The sequence below is a fragment of the Arachis stenosperma genome, chromosome 3 (assembly GCF_014773155.1).
Source record: "Arachis stenosperma cultivar V10309 chromosome 3, arast.V10309.gnm1.PFL2, whole genome shotgun sequence".
NCBI lineage: Eukaryota > Viridiplantae > Streptophyta > Magnoliopsida > Fabales > Fabaceae > Arachis > Arachis stenosperma.
In genome coordinates this window covers 52,511,480-52,537,182 of record NC_080379.1, presented here as the reverse complement: position 1 = coordinate 52,537,182, position 25,703 = coordinate 52,511,480, and the positions used below count along the sequence as shown (strand labels likewise).

The 25,703-nt window shown below is 38.7% G+C and overlaps 2 non-coding genes across 2 annotated transcripts; both read right to left on the bottom strand.

The window, feature by feature from the left end:
* Positions 1–10,576: 10,576 nt before the first annotated feature.
* LOC130970941 (small nucleolar RNA R71) lies at positions 10,577–10,684 on the bottom strand. Its single transcript, XR_009082184.1, has one exon. It is a non-coding gene; the product is annotated as a small nucleolar RNA R71 (small nucleolar RNA).
* A 12,489-nt stretch (positions 10,685–23,173) lies between these two features.
* On the bottom strand, positions 23,174–23,281 carry LOC130972618 (small nucleolar RNA R71). Its single transcript, XR_009083777.1, has one exon. It is a non-coding gene; the product is annotated as a small nucleolar RNA R71 (small nucleolar RNA).
* Positions 23,282–25,703: the final 2,422 nt, after the last annotated feature.

The window sequence follows — 25,703 nt, the reverse complement described above, 5'->3', positions numbered from 1 at the left end:
TGTATTGATATAGAGTTGCTGAGGCAGAACAACTGGTGATGGCTTTGCTTATGATTCTGAGTCTGATTCGTGGAATAATCAGAAAGTTGGGGAAACGTGTGTAACATGAACTAGATTTAGTATCCCCTTACGACAGATGCCTATTTATGGATTAGTGAGAATCTAGGCTGGATACTTGGTGAAAAGGAGTTTAGGATGCTTAGTGAGTTTTTATTGCAGTGCATTGTATTTATTTGGCACTTTTACCGTACTGGGAACCCATGGGCCCGGGGTTCTCATTCCGTATATATCTCTTGTTTTTCAGATACAGGTCCAGGTGCTCAGAAGTGAGCTGTGGTTCGTCTAAGAGCCGGCGAAGATCTTTTTTTCTCTACAATGTGTTTTGCTTAGAATCTCTCCACCTTTGTTTTGAAAGGATTATATTATGTATTGAACTCTTTTGGAACTTGCCTATAGAGGCTTTTATATTTCCTTTGGGAGAGATTAGGACATACTGTTGTCAACTACTTTTATACTGTACCCTAGCCGGCCTAAACTTCGCGGGTCGCGACTAGTGGCTATTACTTATGTTATATATATATCTATCCGTTATCTATCTCTCAATCTCCTTTATGCCTTGTCCGTTTATCGCTTTCGGCTTCACAGTTTAACCGTTCGTTGTCGAAACGTGAGTGATACGTCTTCGCGATTTTATTTCTACTCTTTTCAGGCTTCTCGATTAATACTCCTTTCAAAATTAACTATGTTTATATATTAAAAATCCACCTGAGAGTCGTATCACCGTAATATCATTGACTTATGACTCGAGCATAAGGATTTGAATATTAGGGTGTTACAACAACGGTGAACACCTACATACAGCTTGCCATGGAAGGAGTCTTGCGTGCTTGAAGAAGAAGACAGTAGGAAAGCAGAGATTCAGAAGATAGAGCATCTCCAAAACCTCAACCTGTTCTCCATTACTGCAAAACAAGTATTTATTTCATGTTCTTTTACTTTTCACAATCAACCCTGATAATTATTGATATCCTGACTAAGAGTTACAAGATAACCATAGCTTGCTTCAAGCCGACAATCTCCGTGGGATCGACTCTTACTCACGTAAGGTATTACTTGGACGACCCAGTGCACTTGCTGGTTAGTTGTGCGGAATTGCAAAAGTGTGATTGCAATTTCGTGCACCAGCTGCCTTTGTGGTTGGACCACTGGCTTGGCGTCACCTTCCAATAGGATCTTGTGCATGCATCTGGCTGGGCTAATGCCCTTAAGATCACTGATGGACCACCCAAGAGCTGTCTTGTGTGTCCTTAGCACTTGAATTAGTGCTTCCTCTTCCTGTGGCTCTAAGGTAGAGCTTATGATTACAGGAAAGGTATCACCTTCTCCCAGAAATGCATATTTCAGGGATGGTGGTAATGGTTTGAGCTCAGGTTTGGGAGGTTTCTCCTCTTCCTGAGGGATTTTCAGAGGTTCTATTATTTTCTCTGGTTCCTCCAGATCAGACTGAACATCTTTAAAGATGTCCTCTAGCTCTTATTCGAGACTCTCAGTCATATTGACCTCTCTTACCAGAGAGTCAATAATATCAACACTCATGCAGTCATTTGGGGTGTCTAGATGTTGCATGGCTTTGACAACATTCAACTTGAACTCCTCCTCATTGACTCTCAGGGTTACTTCCCCTTTTTGGACGTCAATGAGGGTTCAGCCAGTTGCTAGGAAAGGTCTTCCTAGAATGAGAGTTGCACTCTTGTGCTCCTCCATTTCCAGCACCACAAAGTCAGTAGGAAAGGCACATGGCCCAACCTTGACAATCATGTCTTCAATCACGCCTGATGGGTATTTAATGGAGCCATCAGCATGTTGAAGACATATCCGGGTTGGTTTGACTTCTTCAGTCAAACCAAGCTTTGTGATAATAGATGCAGGTATTAGGTTGATACTTGCCCTAAGATCACATAGAGCCTGCTTGGTACAAGTACCCTCTAATGTGCATGGTATCATAAAGCTTCTAGGATCCTTAAGCTTCTCAGGTAAGCTTTCCAGGATAACTGCACTGCATTCTTCAGTAAGGTAAACTTTTTCAGTTTCCCTCCAATCCTTCTTATGACTTAAGATCTCTTTCATGAACTTAACATAAGAGGGTATTTGCTCAAGTGCCTCTGCAAACGGAATCTTTATTTCAAGAGTCCTGAGATAGTCTGCAAAGCGGGCAAATTGCTTATCCTGTTCCGCTTGGCGGAGTTTTTGAGGATAAGGCATTTTGGCTTTGTATTCCTCAACCTTAGTTGCTGCAGGTTTATTGCCTATGGATGTGGATTGGGAAGCCTTTTTAGAAGGGTTGTTATCAGCACTTGTATGTGTCTGATCCCCCACTGGCATTTGAATGCCAGGGGTGGAAGCTGGAGTAGCATTAGACGCCAGCTCCTTGCCTGTTTCTGGCGTCTGGACGCCAGAACTGTGCTCCCTTTGGGCGTTCAACGCCAAGTCCTTACTTGTTTCTGGCGTTGAACGCCAGGAATGAGCATGGTTTGGGCGTTCAGCGCCAGCATTATTCCTCTCTGGGCTCTGATTGTCCTCAGAGGGATTTTGGTTAGCCATTTGTTCATTTCTTGGCTTTCTGCTGCTTTGAAGTGAGGTATTTAATGTTTTTTCACTTCTTAATTGAACTGCTTGGCATTCTTCTGTTATTTGTTTTGACAGTTGCTTTTCTGTTTGCTTCAACTGTACTTCCATATTCATATTAGCCATGCTTGTTTCTTGTAATATCTCCTTGAATTCGGCTAACTGCTGAGTTAGAAAATCTAATTGCTGATTAAATTCAGCAGCTTGATCTGCAGGACTGAGTTCAGCAGTTACTGTTTTAGCCTCTTCCTTCTTGGGAAGTTCACTGCTTAGATAAAGGTGCTGATTCCTGGCAACTATATCAATGAGCTCTTGAGCTTCTTCAATTGTCTTTCTCATCTGAATAGATCCACCAGCTGAGTGGTCTAGAGAAACCTGAGCTCTTTCTGTAAGCCCATAGTAGAAGATGTCTAACTGCACCCACTCTGAAAACATTTCAGAGGGGCATTTTCTTAGCATCTCTCTGTATCTCTCCCAGGCATCATAAAGGGATTCATTATCTCCTTGTTTGAAGCCTTGGATGCTTAGCCTTAGCTGTGTCATCCGTTTTGGAGGAAAATAGTGATTCAGGAATTTTTCTGACAGCTGTTTCCATGTCCTTATGCTGTTCTTAGGTTGGTTATTTAACCACCTCTTAGCTTGATCTTTTACAGCAAATGGAAACAGTAATAATCTGTAGACATCCTGATCTACTTCTTTATCATGTACTGTGTCAGCAATTTGTAAAAATTATGCCAGAATCTCTGTAGGTTCTTCATGTGGAAGACCGGAATACTGGCAGCTTTGCTGCACCATGATAATGAGCTGAGGATTCAACTCAAAGCTACTAACTCCAATGGAGGATATACAGATACTACTCCCATATGAAGTAGTAGTGGGGTTAGCATATGACCCCAGAGTCCTCCTGGACTGTTCATTTCCACTTAGTTCCATGATGGAGCAAGGGAGATGGTATGGATGTTGATATTGTCTATTTTATTATAAGAATAATTTTCGAAATAATAAAATAAAACAAAAACCGAAATAAAAATAAAATAAATAAAGAAAGAAAATTAAAAATTAAAATTTATAAAAATTTGAAAAAGTTTATGAAGATTTTCGAAAAATTTGAGGAAAAAGAGAAAGTGGTTAGGATATTTTTGAAAAAGATAATAAAATATATATCAAAAATATCTTTTTTTTTTAACTTAAAATGATAAGAATTGAAAAATTTTGAAATTGAAATCTGAATTTTTATATAAAAATTTCGAAAATATAGTTTAAAATTAGTTAGAAAAGATATTTTTTTTGAATTTTGAATTTTATGATGAAAAAGAAAAACACATAAAAGACACAAGACTTAAAATTTTTAGATCTAATGCTCCTTGTTTTTGAAAATTCTGGAGGGAAAACACCAAGGAACACCAAACTTAAACATTTTTAAGATCAAAACACAAAGAAGACTCAAGAACACTTTGAAGATTCACAAGAACACCAAGAACAAAAGAAAGAACACCAAACTTAAAATTTTTAGAAAGCCACAATGAAATTTTCGAAAATTAAAGAGAGATTAACAAGAAAACACCAAACTTAAAGTTTGGTATAAGATTTAATCAAAGAATTTTTTTTTTTTGAAAAAGGTTTTAAAAAGGGAAGATGCCCAATTGCCAAGAACATAAGCCAACGCTCTAGCCAACTGATTTACAAATGTAACGTGTTTTAATATTGTATATAAAAAGATTTATTTTTGAAAACTAATAATTTGAAATTGCACCATAAAAACACGAAAAATACACAAAACAAAACAAACCAAAGATCAAACAAGAGAAATTGACAAGAACAATTTGAAGATCAAGGAAGAATAAGAACATGCAATTCGAAAAATTAAGAGACAAGGAAAAACATGTAATTGACACCAAACTTAGAACAAGACACTAAACTCACGAAAATTAGAAATTGATAAAGAAAAATAATATTTTTTGAAAAATTTTTGAAAAGGGAATAAAGGACTCAGAATTTAATGACTCTATAACAACAAAAATAAATTATTCCTAATCTAAGCAACAAAATAAACCTTTAGTTATTCAAACTCGAATAATCCCCGGCAACGGCGCCAAAAACTTGGTGCACGAAACTGCAATCACACTTTTGCAATCCGCACAACTAACCAGCAAGTGCACTGGGTCGTCCAAGTAATACCTTACGTGAGTAAGGGTCGATCCCACGGAGATTATTGGTTTGAAGCAAGCTATGTTTATTTTATTATTCCTAGTCAGGATTTCAATTAAAATTATCAGTTTGAATTATTAGAAAAATAAAAGAGCATGAATTAATTACTTGTAATGCAATAATAGAGAATATGTTGGAGTTTTGGAGATGCTTTGTCTTCTGAATTTCTGTAATGTAATATTCCATCCATGGAAAAGTGCAAAGTTCCCTCCATGGCAAGCTGTATGTAGGGTGTCACCATTGTCAGTGGCTACCTCCCATCCTCTCAGTGAAAACGGTCTAAATGCTCTGTCACAGCACGGCTAATCAGCTGTTGGTTCTCGATCATGTTGGAATAGGATCCATTGATCCTTTTGCGTTTGTCATCACGCCCAGCAGACGCGAGTTTGAAGCTCGTCACAGCCATTCAATCCTTGAATCCTACTCGGAATACCACAGACAAGGTTTAGACTTTCCGGATCCTCAAGAGCGGCCGCCATCAATTCTAGCTTATACCACGAAGATTCTGATTAAGGAATCTAAGAGAAGCTCATTCAATCTAATGTAGAACGGAGGTGGTTGTCAGGCACACGTTCATGGATTGAGAAAGGTGATGAGTGTCACGGATCATCACCTTCTTCATAACTAAGCGCGAATGAACATCTTAGATAGGAACACACACGTTTGAATGGAGAAATAGAAACAATTGCATTAATTCATCGAGACGCTGCAGAGCTCCTCACCCCCAACAATGGAGTTTAGAGACTCATGCTGCCAAGGAATATAAAATCCAGTTCTATAGACGTCATGATATACAAAATAAGTCTCTAAAAGTTGTTTAAATAGTAAACTAGTAACCTAGGTTTACAGAATATGAGTAAACTAAGATAATTGGTGCAGAAATCCACTTCTGGGGCCCACTTGGTGTGTGCTGGGGCTGAGACTTAAGCCTCTCACGTGCTTAGGCTGTTTCTGGAGTTGAACGCCAGGTTGTAACGTGCTTTGGGCGTTGAACTCCAACTTGTAACTTGTTTCTGGCGCTGGACGCCAGACTGCAACATGGAACTGGCGTTGAATGCCAGTTTACGTCGTCTATCTTTGCGCAAAGTATGAACTATTATATATTGCTGAAAAGCCCTAGATGTCTACTTTCCAACCCAATTGAGAGCGCGTCAATTGGACTCCTTTAGCTCTAAAAAATCCATTCCGAGTGCAGGGAGGTCAGGATCCAACAGCATCAGCAGTCCTTTTTCAGCCTAACTCAGATTTTTGCTCAGCTCCCTCAATTTCAGCCAGAAAATACCTGAAATCACAGAAAAACACACAAACTCATAGTAAAGTCTAGAAATATGATTTTTGCCTAAAAACTAATACTATTCTACTAAAAACTAATTAAAACATACTAAAATCTACATGAAATTACCCCCAAAAAGCGTATAAACTATCTGCTCATCAGGGTGGCTGTTCAGTTGATGCCACTACCTGGGTCACTGCGGTACGAGCTGTCATCGACGGAGCTGCTCTGTTCAGTGCTTTCGGTGAGTTTCGACACTGAGGTAAGGGTTTTAATTCAGATTTCCGTTCTTTTGAATTCCGGGAAGATTGTTGATACTGAGTGGTTATACAGCTGCTATTATCAGAAATTTGGGCCACCACCATCACTCGGAATTTAACGGAGCCGCTGCTGGGTTGATATGGAGCTATGCCCATTTCGTTTTGTTAATTCAGTGAGTATTTCGATTTTCGAAATCCCTGCGTTAGTGTTCTATTCCGTCTAATAATGTGTTTATGATGTTGACGGTTCTAGGGGTTAGAATCTGAGTTTACTTATGGCGTTGAGGCTGTTTCTTCTATTGAGGAAAACACGCGGAGCTGGGATTTTGATTGTTGATTTAAGGTTGAGGCGGAAAGGACTCTGTGACGCGTTTGGGTTATAGAAATTGCGTTTTGAGGTAGGGGCGCTTTTCGAAAACTATATTTTATATGTTGGAATTATTACATATGGATACTGATGTGAGATAATGTATTTGGTGATTGTATAAGCCTTATGTGATGTGATGAGCGGATAATTTATACGCTTTTTGGCATTGTTTTTAGGTAGTTTTTAGTAGGATCTAGCTACTTTTAGGGATGTTTTTATTAGTTTCTATGCAAAATTCACATTTCTGGATTTTACTATGAGTTTGTGTGTTTTTCTGTGATTTCAGATATTTTCTGGCTCAAATTGAGGGACCTGAGCAAAAATCTGATAGGAGGCTGAAAAAGGACAGCTGATGCTGTTGGATTCTGACCTCCCTGCACTCAAAATGGATTTTTTGGAGATATATAACTCCAAATGGTGCTCTCTTAACTGCGTTGGAAAGTAGACATCCAGGGCTTTCCAGCAATATATAATAGTTTTCACATTATTCGAGTTTAGACAATGCAAACTGGCGTTCAACGCCAATTCCATGCTGCATTCTAGAGTAAAACGCCAGAAACACGTCACAAACCAGATTTAAACGCCAAAAACACGTTACAACTTGGCGTTTAACCCCAAGAGAAGCCTCTGCACGTGTAAAGCTCAAGCTCAGCCCAAGCACACACCAAAGTGGGCCCCAAAAGTAGATTTCTGCACTTAGACTTATTTCTGTAAACCCTAGTAGCTAGTTAGTATAAATAGAACTTTTTACTATTATACTAGTGTCTTGTCTTTTGATTGATCTTTAATCAGTGTATGCGATTTTAGACCTTCATGGGGGCTGGCCATTCGGCCATGCCTGGACCATCACTTATGTATTTTCAACGGTGGAGTTTCTACACACCATAGATTAAGGTGTGGAGCTCTGCTGTACCTCGAGTATTAATGCAATTACTACTGTTCTTCTATTCAATTCAACTTATTCTTATTCTAAGATATTCGCTACACTTCAACATGATGAATGTGATGATCCGTGACACTCATCATCATTCTAACCTATGAACGCGTGCCTGACAACCACTTCCGTTCTACCTTAGATCGAGCGTGTATCTCTTGGATTCCTTAATCAGAATCTTCGTGGTATAAGCTAGAATTATTGGCGGCCATTCTTGAGAATCCGGAAAGTCTAAACCTTGTCTGTGGTATTCCGAGTAGGATTCAGGGATTGAATGACTGTGACGAGCTTCAAACTCGCGAGTGTTAGGCGTAGTGACAGACGCAAAAGAATCACTGGATTCTATTCCGACATGATCGAGAACTGACAGATGATTAGCCGTGCTGTGACAGAGCATTTGGACCATTTTCACTGAGAGGATGGGAGGTAGCCATTGACAACAGTGAAACCCAACATACAGCTTGCCATGGAAAGGACTAAGAATGACTGGATGAAAGCAGTAGGAAAGCAGAGATTCAGAAGGGACACAATATCTTCATGCGCTTATCTGAAATTCCCACCAATGAACTACATAAGTATCTCTATCTTTATTTTATGCTTTATTTATCTTTATTTTTGAAAACCATTATAACCATTAGAATCCGCCTGACTGAGATTTACAAGATGACCATAGCTTGCTTCATACCAACAATCTCCGTGGGATCGACCCTTACTCATGTAAGGTTTATTACTTGGACGACCCAGTGCACTTGCTGATTAGTTGTGCGAAGTTGTGACAAAGTGTGATTCACTTTTGAGAGCTCCATGTCTTTGGAGCCATTGTTGATTATCACAATTTCGTGCACCAAGTTTTTGGCGCCGTTGCCAGGGATTGTTTGAGTTTGGACAACTGACGGTTCATCTTGTTGCTCAGATTAGGTAATTTTCTTCTTATTTTATTTTCAAAAAGTTTTAAAAAAATCTTTCAAAATTTTTCTTCTTTTTCGTTTTTCCACAATTAATTTTCAAAAAATACAAAAAAAATATTTTTAAAATCATAAAAATAAAAAATATTTTGTGTTTCTTGTTTGAGTCTAGTGTCAATTTTTAAGTTTGGTGTCAATTGCATGTTTTTAAAATTTATGCATTTTTCAAAAAAAACTCATGCATGGTGTTCTTCATGATCTTCAAGTTGTTCTTGGTAAGTCTTCCTGTTTGATCTTCATATTTTCTTGTTTTGTGTCTTTTGTTGTTTTTCATATGCATTTTTGCATTCATAGTGTCTAAGCATGAAAAATCTCTAAGTTTGGTGTCTTCCATGTTTTTCTTTTCTTGAAAATTTTCAAAAATAAGTCTTGATGTTCATCTTGATCTTCAAAGTGTTCTTGGTGTTCATCTTGACATTCATAATGTTCTTGCATGCATCATGTGTTTTGATTCATAATTTTCATGTTGCGAGTCATTTTTGTGTTTTTCTCTCTCATCATTAAAAATTCAAAAAAATCAAAAAAATATCTTTTCCTTATTTCTCTCATAAATTTTGAAATCTTTGGGATGACTTAGTCAAAAATTTTTAAAATAAGTTATTTCTCGTTAGTCAAGTCAAGATTTCAATTTTAAAAATCCTATATTTTCAGAACTTTTTCAAAAATCAAATCTTTTTCATTTTCCTTTTGTTATTTTCGAAAATTTTTTAAAATTGATTTTCAAAATCTTTTTCTTATCTTTATTTCATGATTTCCAAAAACTTTACTAACAATTGATGTGATTGATTCAAAAATTTGAAGTTTGTTACTTTCTTGTTAAGAAAGGTTCAATCTTTAAATTCTAGAATCATATCTTTTAGTTTCTTGTTAGTCAAGTAATTAATTTTAATTTTAAAAATCAAAAACTTTTCAAAATATCTTTTTCAATCATATCTTTTTCAAAATTGATTTCAAAATCTTTTCTAACTTCTTATCTTTTCAAAATTGATTTTCAAATCTTTTTCAACTAACTAATTGACTTTTTGTTGTTTCTTATCTTTTTCAAAACCACCTAACCACTTTTCTCTTTTTAATATTCGAAAATTCCTCACTCTTTTTCAAAATTTTTTTAATTAACTAATTGTTTCAAATTTTAATTTTAATTTTATTTCTTCTCTTAACTTTCGAAAATCACTAACTATTTTTCAAAAACAATTTTCGAATTTTTCTCTCTCATCTTCTTCTATTTATTTATTTAATTACTAACACTCTTCTCTTCATCTAAAAATTCGAACTTTCTCTTATCCTCTATGTTGGAATTTTTCTCATCCTTCTTCTATTCTTTTCTTCTTCTACTCACATAAAGGAATCTCTATACTGTGACATAGAGGATTCCTCTTCCTTTTCTGTTCTCTTCTTTTTCATATGAGCAGGAGCAAGGACAAGGACATTCTTGTTGAAGCAGATCCTGAACCTGAAAGGACTCTGAAGAAGAAGCTAAGAGAAGCTAAAGCACAACAATCCATAGAAAACCTTACAGAGAATCTCGAAAAAGAAAGAGACATGGCCGAACCCAATAACAATGGTGGAGGCGCAAGGAGGATGCTTGGTGATTATACTACACCTACTTCCAATTTTTATGGAAAAAGCATCTCAATCCTTGCCATTGGAGCAAACAATTTTGAGCTGAAGCCTCAACTAATTGCTCTAATGCAACAGAACTGCAAGTTTCATGGACTTTCATCAGAAGATCCCTATCAGTTTTTAACTGAGTTCTTGCAGATCTGTGATACTGTTAAGACTAATGGAGTAGATCCTGAAGTCTACAGGCTTATGCTTTTCCTTTTTACTGTGAGAGACAGAGTTAGAACATGGTTGGATTCACAACCTAAAGATAGTCTGGACTCTTGGGATAAGCTGGTCACGGTCTTCTTGGCCAAGTTCTTTCCTCCTCAAAAGCTGAGCAAGCTTAGAGTGGATGTTCAGACCTTCAAGCAAAAAGATGGTGAATCCCTCTATGAAGCTTGGGAAAGATACAAGCAGTTGACCAAAAAGTGTCCTTCTGACATGCTTTCAGAGTGGACCATTTTGGATATATTCTATGATGGTCTATCTGAGCTTTCTAAGATGTCACTGAACCATTCTGCAGGTGGATCCATTCATCTAAAGAAAATGCCTGCAAAAGCTCAAGAACTCATTGACATGGTTGCAAATAACCAATTCATGTACACCTTTGAGAGAAATCCTGTGAGTAATGGGACGCCTTAGAGGAAGGGAGTTCTTAAAATTGATGCTCTGAATGCCATATTGGCTCAGAACAAAATGTTGACTCAACAAGTCAACATGATTTTTCAGAGTCTGAATGGATGGCAAAATGCATCCAACAGTACTAAAGAGGCATCTTCTGAAGAAGAAGCTTATGATCCTGAGAACCCTGCAGTGACAGAGGTGAATTACATGGGTGAACCCTATGGGAACTCCTATAATTCCTCATGGAGAAATCATCTAAATTTCTCATGGAAGGATCAATAAAAGCCCCAACAAGGCTTTAATAATGGTGGAAGAAACAAGTTTAGCAATAGCAAGCTTTTTCTATCATCTTCTCAGCAACAGACAGAGAATTCTGAGCAGAGCTCCTCTAGCTTAGCCCCTCTAGCTTAGCAAATATAGTCTCTGATCTATCTAACGCCACTTTAAGTTTCATGAATGAAACAAGGTCCTCTATTAGAAATTTGGAGGCACAAGTGGGTCAGCTGAGTAAGAAAATTGCTGAAACTCCTCCTAGTACTCTCCCAAGCAATACAGAAGAGAATCCAAAAAGAGAGTGCAAGGCCATTGATATAATCAAAATGGCCGAATCCAAAGAAGAAGGGGAGGATGTGAATCCCAATGAGGAAGACCTCATGGGACGTCCTCCAGATAGAAGGGAGTTTCCTATTGAGGACCTAAAAGAATCTGAGGCTCATATAGAGACCATAGAGATTCAATTAAACTTTCTTCTGCCATTCATGAGCTCTGAGAACTATTCTTCCTCTGAAGAAGATGAAGATGTAACTGAAGAGCAAGTTACTTAATATCTAGGAGCCATCATGAAGCTGAATGCCAAGTTGTTTGGTAATAAGACTTGGGAAAATGAACCTCCCTTGCTCATTAGTGAACTAAATACATGGGTTCAGCAAACTTTACCTTAAAAGAAATAAGATCCTGGTAAATTCTTAATATCATGTACCATAGGCACCATAACCTTTGAGAAGGCTCTGTGTGACCTGAGGTCAGGTATAAATCTTGTGCCACTCTCTGTAATGGAAAAACTGGGGATCTTTGAGGTACAAGCTGCAAGAATCTCATTAGAGATGGCAGATAAGTCAATAAAGCAGGCTTATAAATTGGTAGAGGACGTGTTAGTAAAGGTTAAAGGCCTTTACATCCCTGCTAATTTTATAATCCTAGACACTGGGAAGGATGAGGATGAATGCATCATCCTTGGAAGACCCTTCCTAGCCACAGCAGGAGCTGTAATTGATGTTGACAGAGGAGAACTAGTCCTTCAATTGAATAAGGACTACCTTGTGTTTAAAGCTCAAGGATCTCCCTCTGCAACCATGAAAAAGAGGCACGATAAGCTTCTCTCAATACAGAGTCAAACAAAGTCCCCACAATCAAACTCTAAGTTTGGTGTTGAACCCCCACATTCAAACTCTAAGTTTGGTGTTGGGAGGTCCCAACAATACTCTGAACATCTGTGAAGCTCCATGAGAGCTCACTGTCAAGATATTGACATTAAAAAAGCACTTATTGGGAGGCAACCCAATTTTTATTCATCTATATTTTTATGTTTTATTAGGTTTATGATCATGTGGAGTCACAAAACAATTGCAAAAATTAAAAACAGAATAAAAAACAGCAGAAGAAAAAGCACACCCTGGAGGAGAAACTCACTGGCGTTTAAACGCCAGTAATGAGCATAAAGCTGGCGTTTAACGCCAGAAAGAAGCATCAGACTGGCGTTAAACGCCAGAAACAAGCATGAAAGTGGCATTCAACACCAGAAACATGCTGCGGATTGGCGTTGAACGCCCAAAACAATCATGGAAGTGGCGTTTAACGCCAGAAAAATGCTGCAGTCTGGCGTTAAATGCGAGGATTGCATAAAGAAGGCGTTTACACGCCTAATTGGTGCAGGGATGATAAATTCTTGACACCTCAGGATCTGTGGACCCTACAGGATCCCCACCTACCTCAACTCACTCTCTTTTCTTCACACTTTTCCCCAAATACCCTTCATCAATCACATCAATCTCTCTTCCCCATTACCTCTTCACCACTCACATCCATCCACTCTTCCCCATAAACCCCACCTAACTTCAAAATTCAAAATCTCTTTCCCACCCAAACCCACCCTACATGACCGAACCCTACCCCTCTCCCTCCACTATATAAACCCATCCATCCTTCTTCATTTTCACACAACACAACCCTCTCTTACCCCTTTGGCCGAAACCACACCTCTCTCCCTTTCCTCCATATCTTCTTCTTCTTCTTCTTCTATTCTTTCTTCTTTTACTCGAGGGCGAGCAACATTCTAAGTTTAGTGTGGTAAAAGTATAGCTTTTTTTGTTTTTCCATAACTATTTATGGCACCTAAGACCGGAAAAACCTCTAGAAAGAAGAAAAGGAAGACAAAGCTTCCACCTCCGAGTCATGGGAGATGGAGAGATTCATCTCAAGGGTCCATAGCTCAGTAGTAGAGCATTTGACTGCACATCAAGAGAGCCCACTCATGGACCTCAACAAGAGCATGAGGAATTTCCTCATCAAGAAATCCCTGAGATACCTCAGGGGATACATTTTTCTCCACACAATTATTGGGAGCAACTAAGGATAGGAGCACCAAAATCATTAGGGATCAAATAATAGAGGCAAGGAAGAGACATAGAGGAGCTCAAGAACACCATTGGTCCTTCAAGAAGAAGGCGCCACCATCACTAAGGTGGACTCATTCCTTAACTTTCTTGTTCTTATCTCTCTGTTTTTCAGTTTTTGAGCTTCATGTTTGTCTATGTCAGTGTCTTTATTACATGATCATTAGTATTTAGTAACTATGTCTTAAGGCTATGAATAATTCCATGAATCCTTCACATTTCTTAAATGAAAAATGTTTTTAATACAAAAGAATAAGAAGTACATGAGCTTCGAATTCATCCTTGAAATTAGTTTAATTATATTAATGTGGTGACAATACTTTTTGTTTTCTAAATGAATGCTTAAACAGTGCATATTTTTTATCTTGTTGTTTATGAATGTTAAAATTGTTGGCTCTTGAAAGAATGATGAAAAAGAGAAATATTATTGATGATCTGAAAAATCATAAAATTGATTCTTGAAGCAAGAAAAAGCAGTAAAGAATAAAGCTTGCGATAAAGAAAAAGTGGCGAAAAAAATTTTAAAGAAAGAAAAAGAAAAAGCAAGCAGAAAAAGCCAATAGCCCTTAAAACCAAAAGGCAAGGGTAAAAAGGATCCAAGGCTTTGAGCATCAATGGATAGGAGGGCCCAAGGAAATAAAATTCAGGCCTAAGCGGCTAAATCAAGCTGTCCCTAACCATGTGCTTGTGGCATGCAGGTCCAAGTGAAAAGCTTGAGACTGAGTGGTTAAAGTCGTGATCCAAAGTAAAAAGAGTGTGCTTAAGCGCTCTAGACACCTCTAACTGGAGACTTTAGCAAAGCTGAGTCACAATCTGAAAAGGTTCACCCAGTCATGTGTTTGTGGCATTTATGTATCCGGTGATAATACTAGAAAACAAAGTGCTTAGGGTCACGACCAAGACTCATAAAAGTAGCTGTGTTCAAGAATCAACATACCTAACTAGGAGAATCAATAACACTATCTGAACTCTGAGTTCCTATGGATGCCAATCATTCTAAACTTCAAAGGATAAAGTGAGATGCCAAAACTGTTCAGAAGCAAAAAGCTACAAGTCCCGCTCATCTAATTAGAACTAATATTCATTGATATTTCGAGATTTATAGTATATTCTCTTCTTTTTATCCTGTTTGATTTTCAGTTGCTTGGGGACAAGCAACAATTTAAGTTTGGTGTTGTGATGAGTGGATAATTTATACGCTTTTTGGCATTATTTGTTGGTAGTTTTTAGTAGGATCTAGCTACTTTTAGGGATGATTTTATTAGTTTCTATGCAAAATTCACATTTCTGGACTTTACTATGAGTTTGTGTGTTTTTCTGTGATTTCAGGTATTTTCTGGCTGAAATTGAGGGACCTGAGCAAAAATCTGATAGGAGGCTGAAAAAGGACTGCTGATGTTGTTGGATTCTAACCTCCCTGCACTCAAAATGGATTTTCTAGAGCTATAAAACTCCAAATGATGCGCTCTCAACTGCGTTGGAAAGTAGACATCCAGGGCTTTCCAAAAATATATAATAAGTCCATAAATTATTCGAGCTTAGACGACGCAAACTGGCGTTCAACGCCAGTTCCATGCTGTATTCTGGAGTAAACCGCCAAAAACACGTCACAAACCAGAGTTAAACGCCAAAAATACGTTACAACTTGGTGTTTAACCCCAAGAGAAGCCTCTGCACATGTAAAGCTCAAGCTCAGCCCAAGCACACACCAAAGTGGGCCCCGGAAGTGGATTTCTGCACTTAGACTTATTTCTGTAAACCCTAGTAGCTAGTTTAGTATAAATAGAACTTTTTACTATTGTACTAGTGTCTTGTCTTTTTTATTGATCTTTAATCAGTGTATGCGATTTTAGACCTTCTTGGGGGCTGGTCATTCGGCCATTCCTGGACCATCACTTATGTATTTTCAACGATGGAGTTTCTACACACCATAGATTAAGGTGTGGAACTCTGCTGTACCTCGAGTATTAATGCAATTACTACTGTTCTTCTATTCAATTCAACTTATTCTTATTCTAAGATATTCGCTGCACTTCAACATGATGAATGTGATGATCCGTGACACTCATCATCATTCTCACCTATGAACGTGTGCCTGACAACCACTTCCGTTCTACCTTAGATCGAGCATGTATCTCTTGGATTCCTTAATCAGAATCTTCGTGGTATAAGCTAGAATTATTGGCGGCCATTCTTGAGAATCTAGAAAGTCTAAACCTTGTCTGTGGTATTCTCAGTAGGATTCAGGGATTGAATGACTGTGACGAGCTTCAAACTTGCGAGTGTTGGGCGTAGTGACAAACGCAAAAGAATCACTGAATTCTATTCCGACATGATTGAGAACCGACAGATGATTAGCCGTGCTGTGACAGAGCATTTGGACCATTTTCACTGAGAGGACGGGAGGTAGCCATTGACAACAGTGAAACCCAGCATACAACTTGCCATGGAAAGGAGTAAGAATGATTTGATGAAAGCAGTAGAAAAGCAAAGATTCAGAAGGGACACAGTATCTTCATGCTCTTATCTGAAATTCCCACCAATGAACTACATAAGTATCTCTATCTTTATTTTATGCTTTATTTATCTTTATTTTCGAAAACCATTATAACCATTAGAATCCGCCTGATTGAGATTTACAATTTGACCATAGCTTGCTTCATACCAACAATCTCCGTGGGATCGACTCTTACTCACGTAAGGTTTATTACTTGGACGACCCAGTGCACTTGCTGGTTAGTTGTGCGAAGTTGTGACAAAGTGTGATTCACGTTTGAGAGCTCCAAGTCTTTGGCACCATTGTTGATGATCACAATTTCGTGCACCATGATGTTGATTATCCTGGATGAATGTAATTGTATGATTGAATGGATTATTATTTGGTTTTGATGGGATTGTTGTGTGGTTTTATGAAATAGAATTTTCAAGTTGATTCTTTAAAGATTTGAAATATGAGTATAATCCATTGAGGATTAGTTTGAATTGAGTCAATTATTTTGATGATGTGAAAGATAGAATACTCTTGAAATTCAGCCTGGGTTGCTTTAATTAATTTGGTTTTGATAAATGATTTATTGCTGAACCAATTATTTTAAACTTTGGAAATGAGTTAAATCGTTTGATATTGAGTTGATTTTGAAATGGTTTCCTTGAGATATGCCACTGAGGCGACTGTTGGATTTAGCTTGCTTTTGAATTGATTTTTGGTTTTGAGCTGTTGAAAAGGAATGAGAAACGGTTTAGTTGGGACCCAAACCGGGTGGCAAACGTCCAAGTTTTAGGGGAGATGCCGCCGAAATTTCTATAAAATCCGAGTCTTTATTGAAATTTTGTCTAGAAAAATGATGAGTTAAAGACTTCTACTATTGCAATTGAATTATCAAGAAAAGGACGATTCATGCCTTTGAAATGAGTTATTAAAGAGGAAATTGTGATTTAGCCTTGCTTTTTAAGAAAGGCATTATATCTCTTTCAGAAGAAAGTTATTTAGATGAAACTTATGTTTTAAAGCTGTTTTAAATGTGACAAGGGCATTGCCTTTGTATTTGACTTGAGGGTTTTCAATTAGAAGAGTTTCAATGACTTTGAAAGAACCTAAATGTCTATTGACAAGTTTCATTTTGAAATGTTTTGAGAAAGGTTTTAAGTATTCTTTGAATTCTGAATCTTGCAAGACTAAAGCAATTTTGAACCATTGAAACATTCTAGAATTTACCATGGGGGTTGAAGTTGGTTTTGCCCAAGTAAAGGAAACGTATTTGAAAGAAGTGAATGATTATATGACTCGGTTTGGCTTAGATCCTATTTTATTACTCAAATCAAGAAGCCAAGGTTTTTAATGAATTTAAATGAACTTGGCGAAATGAGTTATGCTATTCTCCCCTAAAGACTTGGGACTTTGTCGAGAAACTTTGTTATAAAATTCCCAATTGTAGGGTGAATGATTTTGAATGTTCCCAAAATGAATCTTTAATTTCTATGGTTTTGGGAGTTTTGGAAAAAGAATGCCGAGGGTGGCTTTGTTTTAAAAAGGGAACTCACTTTGAGTAAATTTGGCTTATGAGCATGAGATGATTTGAGAAACGAGATTTCTAAAGCCAAGGCCGAAAAGAGTTGAAACTTGATTTCAAAGTGAAACGACTTGAGAAAAAGTGATTTATGGCTTAAATGCCGATTTTATGAATTTGATGATGTTGGATGGCGGAAGTGTTGTTTTGTTATGGGCCGAAATGGCTGTGTATGATTATGAATATTGGCTGGTTCTGGATTGAATCGTGAGCCGGAATGGCAGTGTATGCTATGAATATTGGCTGGTTCTGGATTGAACCGTGAGCTGGAATGGCTGTGTATGATATGAATATTGGCTGGTTCTGGATTGAACCGTGAGCCGGATGGCTGAGATGGATGTTGATCCATGGATGAGTATAAATGCATATATGATAAATGAATAATGATGGAAAATGTTGAATGTAAGTATGCTTTTGCTTTCTCTCTAGTTGTAAGGGTGACAGGGCACCGATACCCTTGATGAGCGGATATTTTATACGCTTTTTGGGGGTAATTTCATGTAGATTTTAGTATGTTTTTATTAGTTTTTAATAGAATTTTATTAATTTTTAAGCAAAAATCATATTTCTGGACTTTACTATGAGTGTGTGTATTTTTCTGTGATTTCAGGTATTTTCTGGCTGAAATTGAGGAAGCTGAGCAGAAATCTAACTTAGGCTGAAAAAGGACTGCTGATGCTGTTGGATCTTGACCTCCCTGCACTCGAAATGGATTTTCTGGAGCTACAGGAGTCCAATTGGCGCGCTCTCAACGGCGTTGGAAAGTAGACATCTAGGGCTTTCCAGCAATATAGAATAGTCCATACTTTGTGCGAATATAGACGACGTAACTTGGCGTTGAACGCCAAGTACATGCTGCTGTCTGAAGTTAAACGCCAGAAAAACGTCATGATCCGGAGTTGAACGCCCAAAACACGTCATAACTTGGAGTTCAACTCCAAGAAAAGCCTCTACTCGTGGATAGCTTTAGTCTCAGCCCCAGCACACACCAAGTGGGCCCCAGAAGTGGATTTCTGCACCAATTATCTTAGTTTACTCACATTCTGTAAACCTAGGTTACTAGTTTACTATTTAAACAACTTTTAGTGAATTATTCTGGACCTCATGACATTTTCAGATCTGAATTACATACTTTTTGACGGCATGAGTCTCTAAACTCCATTGTTGGGGGTGAGGAGCTCTGCAGCGCCTCGATGAATTAATACGATTCCGTTATTTTCCATTCAAACACGCTTGTTCTTATCTAAGATGTTCATTCGCGCTTAATTATGGAGAAGGTGATGATCCGTGACACTCATCACCTTCCCCAAACCATGAACGTGTGCCTGACAACCACCTCCATTCTACATCAGACTGAATGAGTATCTCTTAGATTCATTACGCAGAATCTTCGTGGTATAAGCCGGATTGATGGCGGCATTCATGAGAATCCGGAAGGTCTAAACCTTGTCTGTGGTATTCCGAGTAGGATTCTGGGATTGAATGACTGTGACGAGCTTCAAACTCCTGAAGGCTGGGCGTTAGTGACAGACGCAAAAGAATCAATGGATTCTATTCCAACCCGATTGAGAACCGACAGATGATTAGCCGTGTTGTGACAGAGCATAGGAACGTTTTCACTGAGAGGATGGGAGGTAGCCATTGACAACGGTGACACCCTACATAGAGCTTGCCATGGAAGGGACTTTTCGTGTGTTGAAGGATTTTAAGGAAGAGTTGAAATTCAAAGGACAAAGCATCTCCAAAACTCCAACATATTTCTCATTACTGCACAACAAGTAACGCTGTTATTCTCTTTTATTTTTATAATCAAATCTAGTAATTTCACTTATAATCCTATTGGCCTCCTGACTAAGATTAATAAAATAAATATAGCTTGCTTCAAACCAATAATCTCCGTGGGATCGATCCTTACTCACGTAAGGTATTACTTGGACGACCCAGTGCACTTGCTGGTTAGTTCTGGCTGAAATTGAGGGACCTGAGCAAAAATCTGATCCAGAGACTGAAAAGGACTGCAGATGCTGTTGGATTCTGACCTCCCTGCACTCGAAGTGGATTTTCTGGAGCTACAGAAGCCCAATTGGCGCGCTCTCAACGGCGTTGGAAAGTAGACATCCTGGGCTTTCCAGCAATATATGATAGTCCATACTTTGCCCAAGATTTGATGGCCCAAACCGACGTTCAAAGTCACCCTCAGAAATTCCAGCGTTAAACGCCGGAACTGGCACCTAAATGGGAGTTAAACGCCCAAACTGGCATAAAAGCTGGCGTTTAACTCCAAGAAGAGTCTCTACACGAAATTGCTTCATTGCTCAGCCCAAGCACACACCAAGTGGGCCCGGAAGTGGATTTTTATGTCATTTACTCATCTCTGTACACCCTAGGCTACTAGTTCTCTATATATGACCTTTTACTATTGTATTTTCATCTTGGTTCTTCTGGTTCCCTCTCTGGGGCCGAAACCAATGATCACTTTTGTTCTTATGTATTTTCAACGGTGGAGTTTCTACACACCATAGATTAAGGTGTGGAGCTCTGCTATACCTCGAGTATTAATGCAATTACTATTGTTCTTCTATTCAATTCCGCTTGTTCTTTGTCCAAGATATCACTTGTTCTTCAACTTGATGAATGTGATGATCCGTGACACTCATCATCATTCTCACCTATGAACAAGGTGACTGACAACCACTTTTGTTCTACAAGCAATCAAGGCTCTAGTGAATATCTCTTGGATTCCTGATACGCGATGCATGGTTGATCGCCTGACAACCGAGTGCTCGCCTGACAAACGAGCCAGCCATTCCGTGAGATCAGAGTCTTCGTGGTATAGGCAAGAACTGATGGCGGCATTCAAGAGAATCCGGAAGGTCTAACCTTGTCTGTGGTATTCTGAGTAGGATTCAATGATTGAATGACTGTGACGTGCTTCAAACTCCTAGCAGGCGGGGCGTTAGTGACAGACGCAAAAGAATCGATGGATTCTATTCCGGCCTGACCGAGAACCGACAGCTGAATTCCGCGTGCTGTGACAGAGCATATGCAATCGTTTTCACTGAGAGGATGGGAGGTAGCCATTGACAACGGTGAAACCCTACACAAGCTTGCCATGGAAAGGAGTAAGAAGGATTGGATGAAGACAGTAGGAAAGCAGAGAGACGGAAGGGAAGGCATCTTCATGCGCTTATCTAAAGTTCCTACCAATGAATTACATAAGTATCTCTATCTTTATCTTTTATGTTATTTTCGTTCATCACTATACCCATTTGAGTCTGCCTGACTAAGATTTACAAGGTGACCATAGCTTGCTTCATACCGACAATCTCCGTGGGATCGACCCTTACTCACGTAAGGTATTACTTGGACGACCCAGTGCACTTGCTGGTTAGTTGTGCAAAGTTGTGTAGTGATCACAATTTCGCGCACCAAGTTTTTGGCGCCGTTGCCGGGGATTGTTCAAGTTTTGAGCAAGCTCTTTGTCCGGTAACATCAGTGCCAAAATCCGGCAACAGCACCAAGTTTTTGGCGCCGTTGCCGGGGATTGTTTCGAGTATGGACAACTGACGGTTCATCTTGTTGCTTAGATTAGGTATTTTTCTTCAGAGTTCTTAAGAATGAATTCTAGTGTTTCAAGGTGATGTTCTTATCATCACCAAAGTTGATTGATCTTCATCAATTTAGCTCTTGAATGCAATGTCCTGCTGAAGCTTAGCTAGCTATGTCTAATTCCTTTAGACTAAAGCTTTAGACTAACATTGCATAATTCCTGGAATTCTCATTAAGAATTTTGATACCTTTATTTTCTTTCCATATAATTTTCGAAAAAAAGCACAAAAAAAATTACAAAATCATAAAAATCAAAAATATTTTATGTTTCTTGTTTGAGTCTAGTGTCTCATCTTAAGTTTGGTGTCAATTGCATGCATTCATTCATGTGTCTTAAGGATCTTCAAGTAATTCTTGATTATTTCTTACTCTGATCTTTGAATTCTCTGGACTTGAGTATTTTGTGTGTCTCATATGCATTCTCATTAGTGTCAGTAGTATACAAACTGCTAAGTTTGGTGTCTTGCATGCATTGTTATTTGATTTTAGTTGCATTTTGATTATAAAAAAAATCCAAAAATATTTTTAATTTGTGTCTTTTCAAGTCAATAATACAGAGAATTGAAGATTCAGAACATGCAGCAGAGGAATTACACAGAAAAAGCTGGGCGTTCAAAACGCCCAGTGAAGAAGGACAGACTGGCGTTTAAATGCCAGCCAAGGTACCTGGTTGGGCGTTTAACGCCCAAAAGGGTATCATTTTGGGCGTTAAACGCCAGAATGGATACCATTCTGGGTGTTTAACGCCAGGATGGCACAAGGGGGAGGATTTTGTTTTCAAATCAATTTTTTTTTCAAGTTTTCAAAGTTTTTCAAAATCAAATCTTTTTCAAATCATATCTTTTTAATCAAATGTTTTCAAAATCAATTTCTTTCCTTTTTCAAAGATACTTGCTAACAATTAATGATTTGATTGAACATTTCAAGTATGTTGCCTTTTCTGTTGAGAAAGGTTTAATGTTTGAATCATATCTTTTCTTGTTAGGCAAGTCATTAATTTTTAAAATCAAATCTTTTTAAAATTGTTTTCAAATCATATTTTCTCAATCACATCTTTTTAAAACCAATCATATCTTCTTAACCTCATCTTTTTCAAAATAGTTTTTAATCAAATCTTTTTGACTTCTAATTTCAAAATCTTTTTCAAAAATCACTTGATTTCTTTCCCACTCTTATTTTCAAAAACTAATTAGTGTTTTTCAAAATATTTCACTTGATTTTCGAATATTACTTCCCTTCTTCTCACATCCTTCTATTTATGGACTAACACTATTCCTTAATGCAAAATTCGAACTCCATCTTCTTTGATAAGTTCGAATTTTCTACTTCTGTCTTCTACTTTTCTTTTCCTCTGACACCTCAAGGAATCTCTATACTGTGACATAGAGGATTCCATATTTTCTTGTTCTCTTCTCTTTCTTATGAGCAGGAACAAAGAGAAAGGCATTCTTGTTGAAGCTGACCCTGAACCTGAAAGGACCTTGAAGCGAAAGCTAAGAGAAGCTAAGGCACAACTCTCTGTTGAGGACCTGACCGAATTCTTCAAAGAAGAAGAACCCATGGCAGCCGAAAACAACAACAATGCCAATAATACAAGGAAGGTGCTGGGTGACTTTACTGCACCTACTCCCAACTTCTATGGGAGAAGCATCTCTATCCCTGCCATTAGAGCAAACAACTTTGAGCTTAAGCCTCAATTAGTTTCTCTAATGCAACAGAATTGCAAGTTCCATGGACTTCCACTGGAAGATCCTCATCAGTTCTTAGCTGAATTCTTGCAAATCTGTGACACTGTCAAGACTAATGGGGTTGACCCTGAGGTCTACAGACTTATGCTATTCCCTTTTGCTGTAAGAGACAGAGCTAGGACATGGTTGGACTCACAACCTAAAGAAAGCCTGGACTCATGGGAAAAGCTAGTCAATGCCTTCTTGGCAAAGTTCTTTCCACCTCAAAAATTGAGTAAGCTTAGAGTGGAAGTCCAAACCTTCAGACAGAAGGATGGAGAATCCCTCTATGAAGCTTGGGAAAGATACAAACAATTGATCAGAAAATGTCCTTCTGACATGCTTTCTGAATGGAGCATCATAGGTATTTTCTATGATGGTCTCTCTGAACTATCCAAGATGTCTTTGGATAGCTCTGCTGGAGGATCTCTTCATTTGAAGAAGACGCCTGCAGAAGCTCAAGAGCTAATTGAGATGGTTGCAAATAACCAATTCATGTACACTTCTGAAAGGAATCCTGTGAACAATGGGACTAATCAGAAGAAAGGAGTTCTTGAGATTGATGCTCTGAATGCCATTCTGGCTCAGAACAAGATATTGACTCAACAAGTCAATTTGATCTCTCAAAGTCTGTCTGGAATGCAAAATGCACCAAGCAGTACTAAGGATGCTTCATCTGAAGAAGAAGCCTATGATCCTGAGAACCCCTCAATGGAAGAGGTGAATTACCTAGGAGAACCCTATGGAAACACCTATAATTCTTCATGGAGAAATCACCCAAATTTCTCATGGAAGAATCAAGAAAGACCTCAACAAGGTTTCAATAACAATAATGGTGGAAGAAATAGGTTTAGCAATGGCAAGCCTTTTCCATCATCTTCTCAGCAACAGACAGAGAATTCTAAGCAGAACCCCTCTGACTTAGCAACTATGGTCTCTGATCTAATCAAAACCACTCAAAGTTTCATGACTGAAACAAGGTCCTCCATTAGGAATTTGGAGGCACAAGTGGGACAGCTGAGCAAGAAAGTTACTGAACTCCCTCCTAGTACTCTTCCAAGCAATACAGAAGAAAATCCAAAAGGAGAGTGCAAGGCCATCAACATGGCCGAATTTGGAGAGGAAGGAGAGGAAGTGAACGCCACTGAGGAAGACCTCAGTGGGCGTGCACTGACCTCCATTGAGTTCCCCAATAAGGAACCATGGGAATCTGAGGCTCAAAATGAGACCATAGAGATTCCATTGGATTTACTTCTGCCTTTCATGAGCTCTGATGAGTATTCTTCCTCTGAAGAGGATGAATATGTCACTGAAGAGCAACTTGCTAAATACCTTGGAGCAATCATGAAGCTAAATGACAAGTTATTTGGAAATGAGACTTGGGAGAGTGAACCTCCTTTGCTCACCAAAGAACCGGATGACTTGTCTAGGCAGAAATTACCTCAAAAGAGACAAGATCCTGGGAATTTTTCCATACCTTGTACCATAGGCACCATGACCTTCAAGAAGGCTCTGTGTCACTTAGGGTCAAGTGTAAACCTCATGCCTATCTCTGTAATGGAGAAGCTAGGGATCTTTGAGGTACAAGCTGCAAGAATCTCACTGGAGATGGCAGACAACTCAAGAAAACAAGCTCATGGACTTGTAGAGAATGTTTTGGTAAAAGTTGAAGACCATTACATCCCTACTGATTTCATAGTCCTAGAGACTGGGAAGTGCATGGATGAATCCATCATCCTTGGCAGACCCTTCCTAGCCACAGCAAAGGCTGTGATTGATGTTGATGGAGGTGAACTGATCATTCAAGTGAATGAAGAATCCTTTGTGTTTAAGGCTCAAGGATATCCCTCTGTCACCATGGAGAGGAAGCATGAAGAGCTTCCCTCAATTCAGCGTCAAACAAAGCCCCCACAGTCAAACTCTAAGTTTGGTGTTGGGAGGCCACAACCAAACTCTAAGTTTGGTGTTGAACCCCCACATTCAAACTCTAAGTTTGGTGTTGGGAGGTTCCAACATTGCTCTGAGTATCTGTGAGGCTCCATGAGAGCCATCTGTCAAGCTACTGACATTAAAGAAGCGCTTGTTGGGAGGCAACCCAATGTTATATGTTATCTAGTTCTCTTTGTTATTTTATGTTTTTTGTAGGTTGATGATCATAAGAAGACACAAAATCAATTGAAAAAGCAAAAACAGAATGAAAAACAGGAAGAAAAATAGCACACCCTGGAGGAAGAACCCACTGGCGTTTAAACGCCAGTGAGGCTAGCAATTGGGCGTTTAACGCCCAGTCTGGCACCATTCTGGGCGTTTAACGCCAGAAAGGGGCACCAGACTGGCGTTAAACGCCAGAAAAGGGCAAGAACCTGGCGTTAAACGCCAGGAATGGGCACCAGCCCGACGTTTAACGCCAGAAATGGCTCAAAACGTGATTTTGAATGCCATTTGGTGCAGGGATGACTTTTCCTTGACACCACAGGATCTGTGGACCCCACAGGATCCCCACCAACCCCACCACACTCTCTCTCTCTTCTTCACCCATTCACCAATCACCTCAACTCTTCTTCCCCAAAAACCCTTCACCTATCAAATCCCATCTTTCTCTTCACCACTCACATCCATCCTCCATAAAACCCCACCTACCTCACCATTCAAATTCAAACCACTTTCCCCCCCCCAAACCCACCCATCAATGGCCGAACCATGACCCCCCCTCTCCTATATAAACCCTTCTTCACCCCTTCATTTTCACACAACCTAATCACCACTT